We start from the raw sequence: 14,162 nt of genomic DNA, 5'->3' as shown, positions 1-14,162 counted from the left end.
CTTTTGAATACCACCTCCTCTTTGGACTCCACGGGAATTTGGACAATAATTGTGATGGATTTGGCAGGGGCATGGGGGTTGGGCTGCTCATATATTATGAAAAGCCTTAGTAGAGAAAAATTACATTTTAAGTTAATTTGTTTTTACATAACAGAGTCTGGGTCTAAGCTTTCCTTCACCACATACCCACTGAGGGTTTTAGGAAGTCAACATGTTTACACTGTATCTTAAGTCAAGGGTCCTGTTTTTATACAGGGTTTGCCAAACCAAGTTCTACTACAGTGGTGTTCTGCCAGCACAAAGATTACAGGATCAGACCTTAGTGAATGCTCGTTTGCCAGAGTTATGTTTTATCTATTCAACCCCAACAGCCCTGATTCAATTTGGAAAGTCTACTCTGTTTATCCCACGATGATGACAAAGTGGTTAAAAAAGAAGTTTACTACAAAAAGTGATATTTTCAAGAGAGACACAAAGGCACTCATACAGACAGGCTTTAGAGAAAGACAAACTTTGTGGTACCACTTGGGTATTTGAAAGCAGCACAATTATTTTTTTTCAGTCACAGGAGTACAACATTTTCCCATTGAACTTTTTGGATACGTATTTTCACACACACAGTTCCCAAAAGTCAGATTCTCTCCTCCATCCCACCCCCAACCCAAATTACAATTTACTTTGACTGCTGGCTGTTTTTGAAAAGAATTCTGAAAGTGATTGACCATTACCAAAGATGAAGGTTGTAGTTTTTCTCCTGATATGATTATATTCGTGATATATATCTAAGCTCTGGAAATTGTGTCTCCTTGTACTGTTGTCAAGTATATGTGGAGAGGTGAATTTCACAAAAAGAGAAACTGGGATTATCCTATCCCGCTTTTTACAGTGGCTCATAAAGAGCAATGTACTAGTTTCTCAGCACACGCAGGTTGTGGATTGCTGTTTTTCCTGGAGTGCCTGTGTGGTGGATCTGTTTCACTTGGTCTGGCATAGGAGTCAAATTCTATTTGCAAAGCCTGACTGGGTGGCCTCTGCTCAGCACGCCAGGCAAGAGCTGTGGGTGAATTTCCAGAAGTGGCAGGCTGCTCCCCTTTCCCTCTACCTCCTTGAGAAACAGAGGAAGTTCATGCTGCCCCAGGGGAAGTGGAAGGGATGTACAATTGCTTCTGAGGAAGTTACATCCTGCTCAAGAAGCAAGATCTCTTCCCATGTGGGAAGGTGCCACTGACACAGTATCTCTTAAGATGGCATAATCATAGATGACCTGAATTGTGTATAGAAAAGGGAGTTTACGGCCGGGCGCAGTGGCTCACGCTTGTAATCCCAGCACTTTGGGAGGCCGAGGCGGGCGGATCACGAGGTCAGGAGATCGAGACCACGGTGAAACCCCGTCTCTACTAAAAAATACAAAAAATTAGCCGGGCGTGGTGGCGGGCGCCTGTAGTTCCAGCTACTCGGAGAGGCTGAGGCAGGAGAATGGCGTGAACCCGGGAGGCGGAGCTTGCAGTGAGCCGAGATTGCGCCACTGCACTCCAGCCTGGGCGACAGAGCGAGACTCTGTCTCAAAAAAAAAAAAAAAAAAAAAAAAAAAAGAAAAGGGAGTTTACTGGAAGATACTATTTTTGTTGGTTAACAAAGGGCTGTAAGCCAAGTAAAGCCTGAATGTATGTGTCATCTGCATAGTGTGAAGAGGCTTTCACAGGGAGAGGTTCCACATGTGACTATCTGACCTAAAGGCCATGTAATTCCCATGGTGAAGTCCCTCCCTCCAAGCACAGGAGCCAGAGGAGCCCTTAAACAGCCATCCTCTTGGACATGGAAAGATAAACAGTATCAATGATCAAGAATAACTGTTCAGGTGGTACTGACCACTCTAGGTAGACTGTTAAGTGTTGAACATAGAATTTTTTCAAAAGCCTATTGATGTATTTATGTGCCTCAGGACCTTTAAATTCTGAAGATAAATGGATAGAATGATTCAGGATGATTTAGGGAGAAGGCAGATGGAAAATGGGAATGAAATACATGCCTTTTTGTTTGTTTTTAGGGGTGCTCAGTTATAAATATGAAAGGCTGAGAAAATGCTTTGCATTGTACAGTAAGATCAACTGGACTTGTTTTAATAAGACAGTAATTTGAAATTAGTAAACTATTTTATACAAATAGTGCTAAAACTTTGGAAGGTCCTCAACCTCCTGGGCTCAAGCAATCCTCCCACCTCAGCCTCCCAAGTAACTGGGGCCACAGGTTTGTGCTACCATGCCTGGCTACTTTAAAAAAAAAAATTTTTTTTTTTTTTTTCAGAGATCGGATCTTGCTATGTTGCCCAGGCTGGTCTTGAACTCCTGGGCTCAAGTAATCCTCCTACTTCGGCCTCCCAACGTGCTGGGATTACAGACGTGAGACACTGCACCTGGCCCAAAGATGGTTTTTATAGTAAAAAGTTAAATATCATAACAATCTGGCAGTTCCTCAAAATTGAATATAAAATTTTCATATGACCCAGCAGTTTCACTCTTAGGGGGGTTTGTGTGTGTATGTATGTATGTATATATATATGCACATGCACACACACACACATATATATACACCAAGGAGAAATTAAAACATGTCCACATAAAAACTTGTACATGAATGTTCATAACAGCATTATTCATAAGAGTGAAAAAGTGAAAGCAACCCAAATGTCTACCGACTGGTAAATGATAAATAAAATGTAGAATATACATACAGTGGAGTATTAGTCATAAAAAAAGGCAGTATTGGTACATGCTGCAATGTGGGTGAACCTTAAAACTCTTATGCTGAGTGAAAGAAGCCAGGCACAAAAGGCCACATATTATGATTCCATTTATATGAAGTGTTCAGAACAGGCAAATCTATAGGGACAAAAAGTAGATTAGTCTGGGCGCAGTGGCTCACGCCTGTAATCCCTACACTTTGGGAGGCTGAGGCAGGCAGATCACTTGAGCTCAGGAGTTCGAGACCAGCCTGGGCAACATGGTGAAACCCCCCTCTCTACAAAAAATAAAAAATTAGCCGGGTGTGGTTGTGCACACCTGTAATCCCAGCTACTCAGGAAGCGGAGGCAAAAGAACCACTTGAGCCCGGGTGGTGAAGGTTGCAGTGAGCCAAGATTGCACCACTGCAATCCAGCCTGGGTGACAGGAGTAAAACCTTGTCTCAAAAAAAAAAAAAAAAAAAAGTGGATTAGTGGTTTTCTGGGGGCTGGCAGAGGTATGGGATTTATTTTTGGTGTGATGAAAATATTATAAAATTGGTTATAGTGTTGGCTACACAACTCTTTGAATATACTAAAGACCATTGAATTGTATACTTTAAATGGGCATATTGTATGGTGTGGGGATTATATCTCGATAAACTGTTGTGTTTAAAAACATAACAGATAACCGTCAGGTCTGCCCCATCAGAATTTCATAATTTGGCATAATTGGGGCTCAAACAAATGAGGTCTTGTGTTGCAAATATAGGCAACATCTGCAAGTTACCAGGAGCAAAGTTGAGAAATGGTAGCTGTAACCTAGGAGAGATGGATAATGATTTTTCCAGGATGCTCTGAAATTCACACTAAATGGAATCTGCTGGTGCATACTTTATGCCACATTGAAAGAACAAGTGCATGTTATTGCACTCTCTGGCACCCATTTCAGTCAGTTCTCTGTATGAAAATTACTGCCCTGGTCAGATTTGATTACTTTATTACATGTTCAGCCCAGAGTGCCAAACTTCATGTGGGAAAACCATTTTCACCAGGAAGAAATGAACTGCGAATATTCTAAGAAGAGGGTAACAAGTCATATTTGACCTTCATTTAAAAATAATACTTAAGAAAAAATATCTTAATAAATAGACATAGCTTAAAACACGAAACATAAAAAACCAAGCATATAGTAGTTTCCTAGATCTGGAAAAGCATTGCACACGTCAGTCATGCATACCCTTCAAAACTACTGCAGTTACTATGGGTTTGAGACCCTGTAGGATGATTGGAGGATATTGTTTCTGACAACTTACATTTCTTGCCTTAAAGCAATATGGAAATATCACATGTAGATCCTGTTTGTTTGCAGATACATAAAAGTTGTTTTCACATTGGGGATAGTTTTCTTGTTTTCGTGCATATATTTTAACCTATTGTAACCTTTTCTCGCCCCTCCCTACCTCACCCCCATCTCCAAAAAATTAAACTCTTGCTCCATAAACAAAGCTGAGAGTGTCAGGATTGGAAGCCACTTCTGAGGATATCATTTCAAAATTATATTAATGTCATGAAAACTGCTTCTTATATTTTACACTGAAATGTGAATATGGGCTTGTATTTTCTATTTGCATGGTTATTCACAGTACTGATGGTATAGAATTTTTAGGTTTAACTTCAATTATGTCATTGGTTTTACCTGCCACAGCATTTTCACTGGATCAGCCCCCAGATATGGATTCTAGACTATATCCTAGTGATCTCCAAAGTATGGTATAAACATAAAATAAAGAAAAATAAACATTTGTCTATTTTTTATCTGAAAAAGAGACAGTTAATTTATAATACTATTGAGTGTATCAATCATCATAGCGTATGTTTATAATTTATAAATAAATATGTGCATTCCGAAGGATACTTGCTCATACTTGTTCCTGATGAGGTTGTTTCATGGAAAAGTTTGGATATTCCATGTGTTAGTCTATTCTTGCATTGCTATAAAGAAATACCTGAGGCTGGGTAATTTATAAATAAAAGAGGTTTAATTGGCTCACGGTTGTACCGGCTGTACAGGAAGCATGGCACCGACAACACTTGGCTCCTGGGGAGGCCTCAGGGAGCTTTTACGATCACGGCAGAAGATGAAGGGAGAACAGGCACGTCACATGGTGAAAGCAGGAGCAAGATAGAGAGTGGGGAGGAGACTCCACACACTTTTAAATGACCAGATCTCATGAGAACTCACTATCAAGAAGACCAAGTAGAGCGCACTACCAAGAAGATCAATAACACCAAGTCATTCAGGGATCCACCCCCATGATCCAAACACCTCCTACCAGGCCCCACCTTCACCACTGGGGACTACATTTCAACATGAGATTTGGGTGGGGACAAATATCCCAACTATATCAGCACTCTCCTTTATTCTTTGCTTTCTCCTTCCCATGCTAACAGAACCCTTCTCCTTAGGCTCCAGCCACAGATTTCCTCCGATTCTTGCTCCCCTTACCCTACACCATGAGACGGAGGGGATGCAGGCACATATCTAAAGCCAAGAGTACCTTAAAGTTCACGAACAAACACGTTCCCATGAAAACCTGAACAGACAGCTGCACTTCCAGAGCCAACTATTTTTAACCACCATTTAAATAGAAGGCCCAAGAAGATATTTAAACAAAAAGTTAAAGTGGTTTCACTTTACTAACCAAAAGACATGAAAGTGAGAGCTTCCTTCAGATTTGACCTTTGGTTTCTTTCAGCCATGAGAAAATGGATGTATCAATTTTTCCAGATTTGGATATTTTGAACAATAACTCCAATCTGAAAATACCAAAAGTCAGCTAAATATCCCTCAAGTACACACTATGTTTTAGATACAGTGGGAAAATCAGAAAAGTATGTGTTTTTAAGAACTTACAAAGCAATTGGAAAGAGAATATATACATACAGAGTATGTATTTTTCATATACTGTATAATTCCATATTAACTAATACATGTATAGAAAATTAATGGTCAGGATTCTATATAAGACAGTTTTGACACATTAGTGAAAAGAGATGACTCCTGCTGGCAGGTGGCTGGACCAGATGAACACTGCAGCGACTTGCAGCTTTTATTTTATTTATTTTTTTTGAGACAGAGTCTCACTCTGTCGCCCAGGCTGGAGTGCAGTGGCATGATCTCGGCTCACTACAAGCTCCTCCTCCCGGGTTCACGCCATTCTCCCGCCTCAGCCTCCCGAGTAGCTGGGACTACAGGCGCGTGTCGCCACGCCTGACTAATTTTTTGCATTTTTTAGTGGAGACGGGGTTTCACCGTGTTAGCCAGGATGGTCTCGATCTCCTGACCTCGTGATCCGCCTGCCTTGGCCTCCCAAAGTGCTGGGATTACAGGCATGACCCACCGCTCCCGGCTGACTTGCAGCTTTTAGACAGATGCCTGCCGGATTGTGCAGAAGAGCTGGTAGAAAGGTTCTAGGAGTTTGGAGAAAGAAGGGGTCACCCTGGGCTGGAATGCTGAGAGTTTCATAGGCAAGGGAAACTTGAACTCACATAGGAGCAGCAGTATGTGTAGAGAGCAACGGGCAGAAATACACAGAACTCAACAGCTGAACCTTCCTTACTGAGGGGGCTAAGGCTGAGCTTGGTGCTAAGCATTGGCATGGGTTTTCTCGCTTGGGCCTCCCAACAGCTCCATTGGGCCAGGCTTCGCTGTTTACCCAAGGTCATGGCAGTCAAGTCCCAGAGGCAGGCTCAGGAGAGAAATCAGGGCTGAGGACAAAGATTCAGATGCCCTCTACATAGACATCACAATCAAACTTGAATTTATAATCCATCTCTGAAGGAAATATTGTTGAGATGGAAAATCGGAGAGCCACAGTAGCCTGCATTTCATACTTCTGTAACTTCCTCTTTTCTCTCTGTGTCATTTTCTGACTCTTACTCCACAAACATCCCCAGCATTAAGGAATACAACATCGGATACAGGCTCAGGAATCCTACCTATAACCTTCTCAGTCCCCAGTGACAGTCATCAGAAGCTCTGTGTGTGTGTGTGTGTGTGTGTGTGTAGATAGGGCGACAGAGTAAGTGAGAGAGAGAGAGAGTCTCACTCTGTTACCCAGGCTGGAGTGTAGCAGCATGATCACGGCTCACTGCAGCCTCAAACTCCCAGGCTGAGATGATTTTCCCACCTCAGCCTCCCAAGTAGCTGGGATTGCAGGCAAGTGCCACCACATCTGGCTAATTTTTTGTATTTTTTTTATAGAGACGGGGTTTTGCCATGTTGCCCAGGCTGGTCTCAAACTCCTGAGCTCAAGCGATCTGCCCGTCTTGGCCTCCCAAAGAGCTGGGATTACAGGCGTGAGTCCACTGCCTGGTCAGTTTCCTGTTGAATTGTGTACAGCTACAACTATATAAAGAAAAACATTGTTAGTATTTGTCCTAATGTAAATTTTTATTGGGGCATATTCACTAGTAAAAGGAAAATATGAGCATGAGTTAGAATAGACACCATTGTTGTACAAGCATATGGACAGTGTCCTCATCAGATCCATCGCCGTGAATGCCCCAGTCTAGAGTCTGTAAGCTGCACAGTACAAGGCTGTGTCTGTGTTGCTCACCATTATATATTCAGCATCACGTAGTGTGATGAACAGTTTCAAAGAGCACTGAATGATTAAGCCCAGTGTTTCTCAAAGTGTGTTCCTTGAAGATAGTTTCCAAAGATGGTCCTTGTAAAAGTGTCCCTTGATCACATAAGCTGCAGAGCATAGTTTTCTATGGAGACGTACAGTCCGCATAGCACTTTATTTTTTTTTTTAATTTATTTATTTATTTGAGACGGAGTCTTGCTCTGTCGCCCAGGCTGGAGTGCAGTGGTGCAGTGTCGGCTCACTGCAAGCTCCGCCTCCCGGGTTCATGCCATTCTCCTGCCTCAGCCTCCACAGCAGCTGGGACTACAGGCACACCCCGCCACGCCCGGCTAATTTTTGTATTTTTAGTAGAGATGGGTTTTCACTGTATTAGCCAGGATGGTCTCGATCTCCTGACCTTGTGATCCACCCACCCTGGCCTCCCAAAGTGCTGGGATTACAGGCGTGAGCCACCACACCCAGCCTGCATAGCACTTTAAAACTAAGTCCTGCTGTAGGGAGCCTATTTATATCTCTGTCTAACATGACATTTCCCAAAATCATCTGTTAATGTGAGTAGTTGAAACTTTCCAAAACTCAGGTATCCTATAGTTATGATGGTGCTGACAAAATCTGTTTATGTAACTCAAATGTTGGAAGAATCCAATGCATTAACATATCTGAAAGTGCTTTTAAGTATAACTCTATGCAAATCTAAGGTATTAGTACTATTTCCTAATTGCAATTGGCCCTCTGAATCAGTGGACGAGGAACCCATGGATACAGAGGACTGATGAGGGACTTGAGCATCTCTGGACTTTGGCATCCCAGGGCGTCCTGGAATCCATCCTGCACAGATACTGAGGGATGACTGTATTGTTGCTATATGTGCTATTCTCCAAACTCATGAATTTTTTCAGCTTTTTTGAGGTATAATTCACAAATAAAATTGTACGTATTTAAAGTATACAATGTGATGATTTATGTATACAATGTGAAATGGTTACCATAATTGTTAACACATTCATCCCTTTACATAGTTACCTGTGTGTGTGTGTATGTGTGTGTGTGTGTTGAGAACGTTTAAGACCTACTTCTTTAGCAAATTTCAAGTATATACTATAGTATTATTAACTACAGTCACCATGCTATACATTATTAGATCCTCCAAACTTATTCATCTTACCACTGAAAGTTTGTACCCCTTTGACCAGCATCTCCCCATTCCCCATCCCGTCTTGCAACCACTGTTCTACTTTCTGTTTCTGTAAGGTGTTTTTTTTTTAAAGATTCCACATATGGTGATACCACACAATATTCGTCTTCTCTGTCTGGCTTACTTCACTTAGCATAATGCCCTCCAGTTTCATCCATGTTGTCACAAATAGCAGAATTTCCTTCTTTCTTATGGCTGAATAATATTCCAGTGTGTGTGTGTGTGTGTGTGTGTGTGTGTGCTTTCATACACACAACATTTCGTTTACCCACGAATCTGTCAATGGACATTTAGATTGTTTCCGTATCTTGGCTATTGTAAATAATGCTGCAGTGAACATGGGAGTGCAGATACCTCTTTAAGATACTGATTTTGTTTCCTTTGGATATATACCCAGAAGTGAAATTGCTGGATCATATGGTAGTTCTGTTTTTACTTTTTTTGCAGATGCTTCATATTATTTTCCATAATGGCTGCACCAAGTTGCATTTCCTCCAACAATGTGTAAGGTTTTTTCTTTTCTCCACACCCTTGATGACATTTGTTATCTCCTGTCGTTTTTATAACAGCCATTCTAACATGTGTGAGGTAACATTTCATTGTGGTTTTGGTTCCAAATAGATGAATTTTATGATATGTAAATTATATTTCAATAACCTTACTTTACAAATTTTAAAATAAATTTTTTAAAATAACCTCATTTTAAAAATACATTGGAAAAGTGCAAAAAAAAATCCCTGCTCCTGGAGACCATGAGGTTTAGAAAATTTGGTTTGTTGTGTGTATTATTTAGGGGATAATTCTCTCTTTGTGTGTTCCAGGTTTCTCTGGCTGGCCTAGATACCTCTTTCCATTCATTTGTTCATTGGTTCATTGATTCATCTGACAAGTACTGAGCACCAAAGATCGTATATCATTTTGGTTGGTACAGGCATGTGGACAGTGACTCTGAATAAAGCAAAGACTATTTTAAGGAGTTCACGGTTTTGAGAAAAGGCAGACCTGGAAACAAGTCACTATAAAACAGTGAGGAGTATACCATTGTGAAAGTTCGAACAAGGAACAATGGGATGAAGTTGATTTCTCAGAGCAAGGAAACTTGCCTCATCTACCTGGGAAGATCTTGCCTCATCTTCTACTTTTAGAGGAAGGCAGAGAGAGAAGTTTGAGTGGGATCTTGAAAGTTTCCCAGGTAGATGAGGCATGTTAAGGGCAGCCACTTCCTCTCCAAAATCATTATTTCCGCTTCCTTTATTTATTATTCCTTCCTTTTAGTTGCCCCTTTAACTCCTCACCATCATGGCCTCATCCCCTAACTTTAGCTCTAGTCTTCTCTCTTCTGTGGCTTTTGAGCGTTTGTAAATATAGGGTAATTGGGACTTTCCAAAATGAGTTTTTTTTTTTTTTTTTTTTTTGAGACAAGGTCTTATTCTGTCACCCAGGCTGGAGTGCAGTGGTGTGATCACTGCTCACTGTAGCCTTGACCTCAAGTGATCCTCCTTTCTCAGCTTCCCAAGTAGCTGGGACTACAGGCATGTGCCACCACACCTAGCTAACTTTTTAATTATTTGTAGCAATGGGTCCTACTGTGTTGTCCAGTCTGGTCTTGAACTCCTGGCCTCAAGTGATCTCCTGCCTTGGCCTCCTGAAGTACTGGGATTGCAGGAGTGAACCACAGCACCTAGCTGGAATGAGGATTTTGGATCTTCCATTGTATCTCTAATATGTCTTCTTTTTTTATTAAGTGCAGCTAAACTTGACTTATAAATCTTTAAAGTATTGAAATTAAAATGACAAATACTTCAGGTTTTCGTATGTTTAAAATTGATAAATATTAAGAGTTGGCAGAAATATAGAGTATATTAAAATTTGGAATGAATTTTAGCTCCATGTTATGGTTCTACTTTATATTTGAGGCTAAGCTATCAACTTCGAAGATAAGAGAAAAAGTGAATTATTCTTCTCTCAGGCTGGGTTGTAATAGCATGAGGTTTATGCTGGCACTTTGACTTTACAACATCTAAAATCACTCATGTCTACTTTTTTATATCCAATGGTATCTCTATATGACCAAATTAATTCATTTTTTACATTTTATTCAAGAATATGGCTTTTACATTACAACCTAGCACATATGTCATCTTTCTCCTTTTATAATTTTTTGTAGGTTAGACTCAAAATGTATTCAGGAGTTCAGAGCTGAATTATAATTATGACTATATACACATAACCTATGTATGTAGCCTATAAATTTCTAAAAAGTCTATTTCTTTGGAACTATGTGTGCTATGAGATGACAGGTCAAAGCTTTAAATCCTGTTTTCCCGAGTCTATTTTATTAGTTGTCAGAGAAATGTTAGGAATTTTTTTACACCATTTGTAGCTCAGTTTGTTAAATGAACTAATAGATGTGACAAAGCTTCGAAGAAAAGTGGCACCTGGGAGAGGCTCGCTTAACGCAACCTATTGTCATTAGTATTCCTTCTCCAAAGACTTCTCATTTAACTCAAATATTGTCATGTGAAGTATCACCATCTGGGTTGACTCAAGCCACTTATCCAAATCAGAATAAAACTTTTTAGCCCTGGAGTCATTTCCTGTCCTTTCTAATCGTACTTAGGAATATTGTAAGGAGACGTAACTCAACCAGCCATCAGCTGAGCAGATGACTGCAAGTTCGTCATTCTGTGTGTGTGCACATACCCCACCAGCTCAGCCAACACCGACGTTAGAGCTATGATAGGAAGGAGACTATGGAAACAGACTTGAAAAAAAAAAATCCATTTTAAGTGGAGAGTCATGGGACAGGTCACAGTGGGCAGGGGAAATAATTTTAGAGAAATGAAAAGGCTGTGCAGGTGGTCACCCTGAAGCTAATTTAACTTGGGTCATCTATGATCTCTTCCAGCTGTGAACATGTGCCTGGTGGCCCAGTGGCCCAGATGTTCTTCCTCGGTCTTTATGTTGTATAGCCCATAAAATTAAAACAGGATTGGAGTTTAATTCTAGGCCTTCACAGTCCTATCATCAGTATTCAGTGGAGCTATTTTCTGAAAATGTAGGGTCCTGGTAAGAGAGGCCTTGGTTTGGGCCGCCTACTGTGCCCTGTAATTTTTCCTCAGTGACTTCTGCTTCCATCTCTCCACTGCCTCCTTCACACCAGTCTCCAATTTTATTCCGCTCAGAGAATTGCTTCTCACCTTGGAAGCTCCTAGCTCATGTAATTGTGTGTTATGAACTAGACATTTCTGAAAAACACAAATATTGTGCTACTCATCGTTTTATGGCAGAATCAATTAATTAACAGATATTTTTTGAGTAGGTGTTAAGTATTTAAATATTGGTAACTCTACCAGCCATGGGAGGGATACAAAGAAAATATAAAACCTGGACCTTGGCCTCATGAAACTTGGCAGCTGGTTGTAGAGGAAAGGAGAACACACAGAAGATCATCAGAGAGCAATACCCAACCCTTCCATCACTGTCAGGGAAAGCAATGCACCCCCTTGTGATGTCTCCTTCTGCTTGTGACTTTTGGTTCAGGTGACTCCCAGATAGATTGGAAGTAAGGCCTGCAAATCCTAATTAAACACAGAGGAGATCTGTATAATATCCAGACCAAATCCACCTTTATAGCATAGAACTCCAAATCTAAATTCCAGAAAGCCACCCCCGTTTTCCCCGTTTTTCCTTTTTTTTTTTCTTTTTTTTTTTTTTGAGATGGAGTCTCGCTGTTGTCGCCTGGGCTGCAGTGCAATGGCATGATCTCGGCTCACTGCAACCTCCACCTCCCAACTTCCAGGAATTCTCCTGCCTCAGCCTCCCGACCAGCTGGGATTACATGCACCCGCCACCACACCCGGCTAATTTTCATATTTTTATTAGAGACAGGGTTTCACCATGTTGGTCAGGTCTGGCCTCAAACGCCTGAGCTCGAGTGATCTACCCACCTTGGCCTTCCAAAGTGTTGGGATTACAGGCGTGAGACACCATGCCTGGTCCCGCTTTGCCCTTTATTGCCTGCAAAATAAACAGACCTCTTTCTCTAGCTAGTTCCCTGGCAGAGCAGAGCCTATGTGAGCAGAATTTTAATCACTAACTAGAGCTCTTTCACTTGACCAAGAAGCAAGAAGCAAGGAGTTGATGGCTAACTGGAGGTTACTTGTTTTGTAGCAATAATGTGGCTGACATACTATGCCCATTAGTCACAGATTCTGACTTAAATTCTCTCCAGAGACAACTTTCATACACATGGAAGACGAAAGGGGAAAGGTGAACAGTTATTAAGGATATCTGACTGCCAGAAATGCCGTCCGAGTCTTTTGCCGTCCAAATTTCTATTGTCTGTTATCAGAAACAAGAGTGTAAAGTTCCAGGAAATTCTTCAGGCTGACCCATCAATATAATAGTTATTATCTTTCAATACTTTTTGCATTTTGAAAACAGATGAACTTCTTCAACTTCTGTGTAGAAGGCTACTCAATATAATGTTAATATTAAGATTTGGGATATCCAAGATTTTTAAAAAGTAGTCAGAGTTCTGAATGCTTTGTCCACCTCTGGATAGTCAGAAAAAGCCAGCATATAAAAAGAGACTTCAAATGTGTATTAGCTAGATAGAGAGAGAGATAGAGATTTGGATTTAACTTCTGATGTGGTTCGGCTCTGTGTCCCCACCCAAATCTCGTCTTGAATTATAATCCCCATAATCCCCACATGTCAAGGGTGGGACCAGGTGGAGGTAATTGAATCATGGGGGCGGTTTCCCCATGCTGTTCTTGTGATAATGAGTGCATCACACGATATCTGATGGTTTTATAAGCATCTGGCATTTCCCCTGCTTGTACTCACTCCATCCTGCTGCCTTTGAAGAAGGTGCCTGCCTCTCCTTTGCCTTCTGCCATGATTGTAAGTTTCCTGAGGCCTCCCCAGCAATGTGGAACTGTGAGTCAATTAAACCTCTTTCCTTTATAAATTACCCAGTCTTGGATATTTCTTCATAGCAGCGTGAGAATGGACTAATACAACTTCTTATCCTTCTTCAAATTGGAGGTTCAAGTCAGTTTCATTTTTGTGAATATTAATAATGTGCAAGAGAGGGTGCTCGGTGCCAGAATCTTTAAGAAACTCAGAGTCCAGCTAGGAAAGTATAAATGAAAAGAATTAAAATATCAGAATAGTTGCTAAATAAACACCAGAAACCTGCTGGTCAAAATCAGGAAAGTTGTTGTGATAACAGGCAAGGCTGAAAGGATTCATATTCCAAGCTGAGCAAAGGTTGTGAGCATGGCCTCAAGGTGGGGCACTTCTGGGAATGGCAAGTGGTTTGGTTCAATGGAAGGATATGTGGATAGCCAGGATGAGAAATGGAGCAGGAAAAAGTGGTTTAGGCTAAAATCAGGGGGGTGCATTGGGAATAACGTTTTCATTAAAAGCTATTTGAAGGAGTCTGTAAGGAAAAAAAGAGCCACTGTGTGTTCAGCTGGGGAGAGTAAGCTTCAAATATGTGCTTTTGGGAAGATGATTTTGATGGCACTATGACCAGGGAAGTGATTGGAGAGAGGAGATATCTCAGGCAGGAATTGGAGTTTGA

The 14,162-nt window shown here is 41.0% G+C and overlaps 1 protein-coding gene across 1 annotated transcript in view; it reads left to right on the top strand.

The window, feature by feature from the left end:
• COLEC12 (collectin subfamily member 12) overlaps window positions 1–14,162 on the top strand; it is a 182,495-nt gene that overhangs the window by 52,947 nt on the left and 115,386 nt on the right. The gene's annotated exons all lie outside the window — the stretch shown is intronic.

Source organism: Hylobates moloch, unplaced genomic scaffold (genome assembly GCF_009828535.3).
Source record: "Hylobates moloch isolate HMO894 unplaced genomic scaffold, HMol_V3 SCAFFOLD_5, whole genome shotgun sequence".
Taxonomy (NCBI): domain Eukaryota; kingdom Metazoa; phylum Chordata; class Mammalia; order Primates; family Hylobatidae; genus Hylobates; species Hylobates moloch.
The sequence above is the reverse complement of the archived record's forward strand: the minus strand, read 5'-3'. Positions and strand labels throughout refer to the sequence as shown.